The sequence below is a fragment of the Artemia sp. Qi Xiang Cuo genome, chromosome 19 (assembly GCF_049724085.1).
Source record: "Artemia sp. Qi Xiang Cuo chromosome 19, ASM4972408v1, whole genome shotgun sequence".
NCBI classification, from domain to species: domain Eukaryota; kingdom Metazoa; phylum Arthropoda; class Branchiopoda; order Anostraca; family Artemiidae; genus Artemia; species Artemia sp. Qi Xiang Cuo.
In genome coordinates this window covers 54514779-54524778 of record NC_142812.1, presented here as the reverse complement: position 1 = coordinate 54524778, position 10000 = coordinate 54514779, and the positions used below count along the sequence as shown (strand labels likewise).

The 10000-nt window shown below is 34.2% G+C and overlaps 1 protein-coding gene across 1 annotated transcript in view; it reads right to left on the bottom strand.

Moving 5' to 3' along the window:
• Positions 1-10000, bottom strand: part of LOC148941010 (uncharacterized) — a 30612-nt gene that overhangs the window by 15224 nt on the left and 5388 nt on the right. The gene's annotated exons all lie outside the window — the stretch shown is intronic.

Genomic DNA, 10000 nt, shown 5'->3' with positions numbered 1-10000 from the left:
ACGTCGCTTGATCTTTACCTTTGGTAAAATTTACGTTCTTTGCCACCTGCCATCTAGGCTCCTAACGGCCAAGTTTATTCAACATGTGCACATTTCGTGCCACCTTTGGTAAAATTTACGTTCTTTGCCACCTGCCATCTAGGCTCCTAACGGCCAAGTTTATTCAACATGTGCACGTTTCGTGCCTCCTTTTCAACAAGGAAGTCTTTCTAGATCAATGCTCGTTTTAAATATTTTTAAGGCCGGCTTATTTAAACGGATAAATAGACATTCCGTTTTCTTCTTAAGTTTTGAGCGTGTACGTGTGCGAACGATATGCTGATTTTTTTTCCAAGAAAAGACAGCACTTTCTAGGTAAATATTTTAAAGTTGTAAAAAAAAGCTAAAGGAATAACAATAACAATAATAATAATTTATTATAAGCCAAAAAAACAGGCCATACAGAACAGAATTCTTAATTACACTCAACAAGAAAAATAACATAAATATCAAGTTTCACTCATTGATGTCAACGCTTCATTTACATATCTACATAACTGCCTAATTGTTCTTTTTTACAGTTTTTAGGATCCCCGGGAACTCCAAGTTACCACCCTCAAAAGTCTTTCCCCTTAATAGAGAAATTTGCTGGCACTCGGCGAAAAGATGGGCCCCATCCTCAATATCCAGACTACATCTGGAGCAAGAGTAATCCGCATCTGCATCTGGGGCCACCCTTCTTCTTTCAAATACTCTTTTTCTATTTTTTAGTGGCAGGCAATTCGATTGGATCCGAAACCAAGTCCTCAATGTCTCCCCCGGTAATCCTAATTTAAAATAAATTCGTTCCTAAAATCCAAATATTCGTTCGGAAAAGCCATTAAGCAGTATGTTAAGTTAGATTGGATGAAAAACATCCAAAGTACGGATTAAGTAAGTTTTCATTTTTTTGAAAACTATTCAGTTTAAAAATAAAAGCAGGCGTCAAAACATTCAATTTTACAGAATCAAACTCTTAACCCGAAATAGGTCAGCGTAATAATACTCAAAAGGAACGTTGATCTAGACATAATACCTCCTTCGAAAGCGGGTTTAACATACGCAGCCGTGTAACATATTTAGTGTATAACATATGCAGCCGTTGCTTGACTAGGCCTTAAGTTTGAGAATTTGACTCACTAATATCTAACCTATTGTTTAGCAGCGATAGCTAAACCAACTAAAAAGCGGATCATGGCCCAACGTAACCCTAAATTAAAACTGTGTTTCAATCACAAAAATACGATTAGAGAAAATGTTCCATTTGTAACTGATTCAGTAACGGTTGCTAATATCAAACGTCACGGTAGTAACGGTTTAATAATCAAACGTCATTTCGAAAACCAAATTATTGGAATTTTGAGAAATATCCAGAAACACCTCGCAAATTACGTCAGATCGAAACAAAAAGTACACCATTTGAATTTCCATTGCTGAAAACCTTTTAAACTAAACTTATCTCCAGGGCCGGATTTAAAGCTTTGAGTCTTCTAGGCCCAAGCATTTTTGCCGCTCCTTTTTGGCGAGATTTTCGGGGACATTCCCGAGAATTTGGAGATACGAGAGCACTGAACAAAACGCAACTGATGAGCCAAAAGTAATGAAGAAGAGAGAGGTAATATCAAATTCTCAGCTGCCATTCTTGAGTGGGATCAGATAGTTTATAAGCGACCTCGCAATCCCTGAGTTGTTTTAAAATCACTTTTCTGTGAATAGAAAGCACGGCGGCCTGGTTGAAATAGTACATTCAGTACATTGTACAGTACATTCAGTACAGTACATAGTACAAACAGTACATTGAAATAGTACAGTGAAATAGTACACATTCCATTACTATAAATTGTTTGTAGCAAGGCCGTATCCAGGGGGGGGGGGGGGTTACCCGGTTTCGAACCCCCCCCCTCCCGAAAATGTTTGTTTGACTCGTAAAAACGTAACAAAAATGGACATGAACAAATTTTGTATGCGTTTTTGAGGTTTTTTGTGTACCCCCCCTAAAAAAAATCAGTATATATATTAGTATATATATATATATATATATATATATATATATATATATATATATATATATATATATATATATATATATATATATATATATATATATATATATATATATATATATATATATATATATATATATAAAAAAAAAAACAAAAAAAAAAAAAATAAAAAATATATAAATATATTCGTACGTAGTTTTTCCTATGTTCATTAACACTAAGGCTTATGAATCAATATTAAATTTTGCGGAAGGTACGAAATTGTGGCTCTGATCGAGTTCGAGAGGAACTTAATTTCAGTGTGAAAAATAAGCATAACTGATAAAGAAATGTTTCTTTTTTCATATCTTGGACTTCATAAGGGAAAGAATTTTTATTTAACTTTCAAGAAAAAATGTGCAATAGGGATGTGGTATTTAGCCAAAACATGGCACAGAGGCTTTAGGGTTGCTAAAAGTACAATAAAAAGAAACCAAGCAATTTAACATAATCAAAATATAAAGGATTCTTTATGAGCGTGGTTAAAGATAAAAATCGTTGGGCATGAAAATTGAAAATTTATTCAATAAAATGAATAATTGATCTCTTGACATAATGTGTGAATTAAATAAATTGTTTTGTATTTGCATTATTCTTCTTAACGCAAGATTTTAATGCCTGCATAGTACTGTACGTAGACTTAGCAAAGTTTAGAAGATAGTAGGATATCTGTTCAGACCATCTACGAGAAAGGAATTTAGAACTTTTCAAAACAGTCAGTAGCTTTTCAAGAGAAATTAAGACTGGGCTACGGAACCTCAGGAAAAAGGTTCACATTCTACCAAATTCATATAAAAGCTAAGATATGATCTAAGATAAGATCTTCAAATTCCATAGGGATGGATAAGATTCGTATGGATGAGAAAAAGGTAATGCTTAAGCTCTGCATAATCACTTCAACTCAAATAATGAAAGGGATAGGATATAAGTGGAGAACTTGAGTCACTTTTTATTCATTTTTTAACTCAATGAATATAGTTATTCAACTAATTTTATTTTCCATAATAATGATGCTTTGGCAATTCGAAATATGAATGTCCTCATTCCTTATGCTATCAGTCATGGCAAAAAATCTCCAAACCCAGAGCAGCTTGATTAAAACAAAATACTTCAAGGTATATAATATTAGAGGAGATCTGTTCGTCCATTGATTGGAAAGGGCCCAGAACACAGCTGGAATGGGACGCATTATTTTTTATTTAGTTATCGAAAGCATGTCGACGAGTATGTTGTGCCCCATTTTTACGAAATATGAAGGGGAAAAGCAAAAGGACCTTCATTAATATTATGTCAAACCATTATGACATTTTATTATATGTTCTTCCTTGCGTTTTGACTGACATCCGCTGAAAAGAACATAAGTTTTAGCAGTGTCGCATTGATAGCTGATAACTTTCAATATCCACATTCAACATTTTTTTTGCAATTAATTGCTATTACTTGTAGTAATGTTCTATCATTGGCAGCGCGATAGCGCTGCCTATGATAATAATGGCCTATGATAGTGGATATCCTTGTTGTTCAAGGGATTGTAATTCTATTTTGTAGGATTTCGACAATTTTGATTTCAATGGGGCTACTGTTATTTTGAACTGACGCTATTTTAGAGAGGTTTTCGGTTTTTTTTTTTATTCTCATAATTTTTTTTGTAATAAACTTTTACTGTTAGGATAAAATGCAATAAAAGTTACCACTTAACCAATAAGGCATATTCATTGACTATACTTAAATAATAGGAAATATTAATTTTAAAAACTGTGAATATCCAAAGAATGAAAAATTTTACTTACTGCCTCATCAAGCTCGCCTTTTTTATTAAACATTATCTTTGAACGCTAGAATAGAACTGTCAAAATTCTGCCTGATCATTTTCCTCTTTCTGATTATCTTTTTCTTGGGACAGAATAACTTCTGCAACTCGATACAGATTTTTGCCTCTATTTACTAAACATTGCGAATAGCGTGTCAGGTGTCGTCCTTTCAGTGGCTAAATTGACTCTTTAGCGCCTATGTATGGACATTCCGATCGTATTAGAAAATTCAGGGCCGTAAAAATATGGCTCCATAGGAGTAATAAAAAAAAATGTTTTCAGTTGCTTAGGTAAGGAAGAAGGGAGTGGGTAAGCGTTATTTCACCAGCCTCGAGATACTTAAAACTTCTCTAATTAAGTTTAATAAAAACTCCACTAAAAGAAATTGTCCATGTAGTTTACCATATGGAAGTTTTGCATACCTTCCAAAAGGGAGGTGTATGTGCGCCCATCGGCTTCTCATAAAAGAATTTTAATGAAGATTTAATCTTCAACTAATCAACTATTTTTAAAGCTTCGTTTTTTTACAAAATGTGTTTTGGCTGAGAAACTCCTTAAACGCTTAATTTTTTTAAATCATATGAGTTAGCAACAGCCAGTTTTATGGATACACATCCCATCGTATGTATTTGCTATAAGTAGCCTACAGTTGCCCTTTAACAAGGATTGAATAAAAAAAAAAAAAAAATAGAAAGTAAATAATGACATTAAAACAATACGGAAAGCAATTATCATGTATTCGAGGGGGACTGCTTCCTCCCTGATCAACCCTCGTTCTTTGTGTTAAATTTTTACAGGTGCTTTTCTCTTGACATTTCTAAATACAACAAATACAGTCGTCTAGTAATTGCAAGTGTTCTATTAATCGGCCGAAGACGGAAGAGGTAGCCTCCCTTCATATACAGTAAAGTGTCTGTTCACTTTTATTTTTGGGCTATCCTAAATATGATGGAGGGCACCGACTCCTCAACCCCCACACTTTGCATTAAATGTTTAACTTTATAAAACTATGCTTTGAGAAAACGGGCTATTCTGTTATATATATATATATATATATATATATATATATATATATATATATATATATATATATATATATATATATATATATATATATATATATATATATATATATATATATATATATATATATATATATATATATATTTTTATTTTTTTGGTTTGGGACGGGAGTCATTGGCGTGACTCTGTAAACTCAGCCAGAGTCTACCCAGATTTAAATGGGTACCTGGAGAAATCTGGCGAAGACAAGCAGGAAGGGTGTACTAAAACAGAGAATGGTTGGCCCCAACCCCTCATTGCACTTCTTGGCTGAATGGCCAAAAAACGGAGATCAGCACCGCCGGTAGGGACTTTAAAGTCTAATGCCGTATTCTTTATCTTTTACATTTTCGAGATGTATATATATATATATATATATATATATATATATATATATATATATATATATATATATATGATGTGCATATGTATATATATATATGTGTGCATATATATATATATATATATATATATATATATATATATATATATATATATATATATATATATATATATATATATATATATATATATATATATATATATATATATATATATATATATATATATATATATATATATATATATATATATATATATATATATATATATATATATATATATATATATATATATATATATATATATATATATATATGATGTGCATATGTTTTTCCAATAAGAAGGAAGTCGAAGGTTAAACCCACATTGACCTGAATGTTAATCCCATTCTTCTGAAGTATCTGACCAGGAAATTTTTAAAATATGGACGGAAAAACAATCGTGTGGCATTTTTTTCTTTTTCCAGATTTATGCAAATGTTCATATAGTACTATCTTTCGATGAGCAAATTTATAATTGATGAAATTCACATATTTGGAATCAGCGTAAATATTAGGTTGTGTTGATTCATATATCGTAATCCCGAATTCATTTTAATAGAGTTTTGACTTCCTTTAACAAGAGTCACTCTTTATTTACAGTTTGTTGCTCTTTCTCATGTTTTTCAAACAGTTTTTCGAAAAATCTTTTTAACAGTGGATCTCCCATGCCCTTTCCATTCTGTGGAGGCATGTATTTGAACGTAACTTTGTAGGTTACATTTGAAATAATTCTGCTATAGGAACGGAGCGGTCACCCTGCATCGCGCATATCACAAGCTTTGTCTAAAGATATTTCTTAGACGAAGGAAGATTATGAGAAAATATCTCCTTCTCTTTCTATAATTATCTGAATTTATCTATTTATATGAAAACTCATTGAAATTTGAAATATTTGAGTCTAAAATGAGACTTGTTGGGGTTTCAATCCTCAAAGGTCACGCCTCCCTCCAGAAAAAAGGACCAACTGATCTTTCTTCCTGATAGCTGGTAAAAAGAAAAAAAAACTAATCACCACTGTTCATAAATTTTATGAAGCTTTAATTAACCAACTCAGTCAGAGAGGGGTGGATCCAGGATTTTCTTAGGAACTGGCCCAAAACAGGTTGATCCGATAAACTTGCGCGAGGAGCAAGTTTAATTAACGCAAACTTGCATTAATTAAATAAATGACACTACTTTGCACTACGTTAGGGGGGATGCTACAGGGGGGATAAGGATTCAATATAATATTTTTTTTTTCTCTAGAGCCACTTCGTATTGAAGAGGCGGGCTTATAAACTTTTAAGGGAGCTCATTCAATTGGAAATTGAAAGTTCTAGTGCCCTTTCTAAGAGTCAAAATTGATCGGTGGGCAACCAGCCCTCCGGCTTTGAGATGACCATTTTGCTCAAGATAGCCTCCTGGTTTGGCATAACCCTTAAAAGCCCTTATACAAGGGCTGTAAGTTATGCAAATTACCATTTATTTACAGATGAGAGTTTTTCAAACAGCCCGTGGTAGCAAACTGTAAGTAAGGAGCGACCAGGCTCAATGGTAACCGAAACTCTAAAAAATGGAATTTTGATACCAATAGATACATCAAAAGAATCAGATTATAATGCTGAATTTCAAATATATAAGTTTCATCAAGTTTAGTCATATCCATCAAAAGTTACGCGCCTGAGAAAATTTGGCTAATTTTAGAAAAAAGGGGGAAAGACCCCCTAAAAATTATAGAACCTTAATGAAAATCAGACCATCATATTCATCGTATCAGAGAACCCTATTGTAGAGGTTTCAAGCACCTATCTACAAAGATGTGAAACTTTGCATTTTTTGCCAGAAGAAAGATCACGGATGCGTGTTTATTTGTTGTTTTTTTCCCAGGGGTGATCGTATCGACCCAGTGGTCCTAGAATATCGTGGGAGGGCTCATTGGAACGGAAATTAAAAGTTCTAGTGCCCTTTTTAAGTGACAAAAAAATTTAGGGCAACTAGACACCCTCCCACGCTCATTTTTTTTCCCAAAGTTACCTGATCAAAATTTTGAGATAGCCATTTTGTTCAGCATGGTCGAAAATATGATAACTATGTCTGGGGGAGGGCTGAAAGTTATGAACTTTACCCAATGTTAACATATTGTATTGGTTATTGGGAAGTATACAGACGTTTTCAGGGGGGATTTTTTCTGGTAGGGGGGGGGGGTCGGGGGTTATATGGGAGGATCTTTCAATGAAAGAAGTTTTCAGGGGGAAGCGACATTGCTATGAAGGGGGCGCCGGATTTCCCAGCAATATTAAAGAAAAAGATCAGAAATTAAATAATAAAAAAAACAAGTTTTTCAACTGAAAGTAAGGACCAACATCAAAACTTAACACTAACAGAAAATATTACGTATATGATTGGGTTCACCCCTTTGTCAATACCTCGTTCTTTAAGCCAAAGATTTTTTAGTACTTTCATAAGAGCCTTTTATTCTAATTAACGGCCTTTGTGATTAAGGGGTCATTTTTAAAGAATTGGAACAAAATTCGAACTTTAGCTTAAAGAGCAAGGTATTGACTAGGGGGTGAACCCCCTAATATATATATATTAAAATCTATGAATATAGAAGTTCGTTACGTAAGTTAATTCGTAAGTTACGTATATTTATTACTTATAAAAACTTTCATAAATAAAATTGAACTAGTTTCAAAAAAGCCATTTAACCAAATAAAAATAAAATTAATAAACGAATTTTGTTTCAATTATTCATGTACGGTGAACTAAAATCAAAACCTGCATTAATTCAAAAATGTTCAAAAATTAAATAAAAAGAACAAGTTTTTTTAACTGAAAGTAAGGAACGACGTTAAAACTTAAAACGAACAGAAATTATTCCGTATATGAAACGGGCTGTCCCCTCCTAAACGCCTCGCTCTTTACGCTAAAGTTTGAATTTCTCAAAACTCAATTTTTTTTAAACAATAAAAAACTTTAGCGTAAAGAGCGAGGCGTTGAGGAGGGGACAGCCCCTTTCATATACGGAATAATTTCTGTCCGTTTTAAGTTTTAACGTCGTTCCTTACTTTCAGTTAAAAAAAAAACTTGTTTTTTTTTATTTAATCATAGGCAGCGCGATAGCGCTGCCTAACTTAAGAACGATGTGGGCACAATGTATCATTTATTTTCCTTTTTTCCTTTCCATAACCGGGCACTTCGTATCGAAGGAGAGGAGTTGTTGTAGAAACTTCGAAAAGGGCTCATTCGATTGGAAATTGCAGTGGCTAGGGCCCTTTTTAATAGTCGAAAGTGATTGGAGGGCAACTACCCCCCCCCACACCCATCATTCCCCCAAACACATCCAATCAAAATTTTTAGATAGCCATTTTGTTCAGCGTATTTGATTTCCAGATAGAAAATATCTTTTTCAGGAGGAAAAACCCCCACAACCCTCGGGGCAACGGTTTTAAGCCATTCCTTGGGGGCATTTAAGATTTTTATAGAAGTTGTTGTCGTAGAAACTTCAAAAAAGGCTCATTCGATTGGAACTTCAGTGGGCTAGTACCCTTTTTAGTATTCAAAAGTGATTGGAGGGCAACTAGCCCCCCCCCAACCCCCTCATTCGCCGAAACACCTCCCATCAAAATTTCGAGAGAACTATTTGGTTCAGCGTAGTTGGTTTCCGGATAGAAAATATTTTTTTGAGGAGGACACTCCCCCATAACCCTCGGGGCAAGGGTTTTAAGTTATTCCCTTGGGGCATATAAGGTTTTTATAGAAGGCGTTGTCGTAGAAACTTCAAAAAAGGCTCATTCGATTGGAAATTCAAGGGGCTAGTGCCCTTTTTTATAGTTGAAAGTGATTGAAGGGCAACTAGCCCCCATCCACGCCTATCATGGCCCCCCAATATATCCAAGCAAAATTTTGAGATAGCCATTTTGTTCAGCGTAGTTGATTTCCGGATAGAAAATGTGTTTTTGTGGAGGACACTCCCCTACAACCCTCGGGGCAAGGGTGTTAAGTTATGCCCTTGGTGCATATAAGGTTTTATAGAAGGTGTTACCATAGAAACTTCAAAAAAAGCTCATTCGATTGGAAATTCAAAGGGCTAGTGCCCTTTTTAATAGTCAAAAGTAATTGGAGGGCAACTAGCCCCCCTTCCGCCCATCATTCCCCAAAACACATCCGATCAAAATTTTGAGACAGCCCTTTTGTTTAGCGGAGTTTATTTCTATATATAAAATATGATTTTGAAGAGGACTCTCCGCCACTATCCTCGTAGCTAAGATTTTAAATTTTGCCTCGGGGGCATATAAGGTTTTTATAGAAGGCGTTGTCGTAGAAACTTCAAAAATGGCTCATTCGATTGGACATTCACAGGTCTCGTGCTCTTTTTAACAGTTAAAAGTAATTGGAGGGCAACTAACCCCCCTCTCATGCCCACCTTTTCCCCAAATATATCCAATCAAAATTTTGAGATAGTCATTTTATTCAACGTAGTTTTAAGTTGCAGAAAATAGGCCTTCTAGGATGTCAACCCCCTCACAGCACCCACGGAATGCGCATCAGTTTATTCCCTTGAGACATATAAGGTCCTTATAGACATAATTGTTGTAGAAATTTTAATCAGCGCTAATTTAATGAGAAATTGAAATGGCTAGTGCCCTTTTTAATAGTCGACAGTACTTGGAAGGCAGATAATAAGCAATGGGAAAGGGATTAT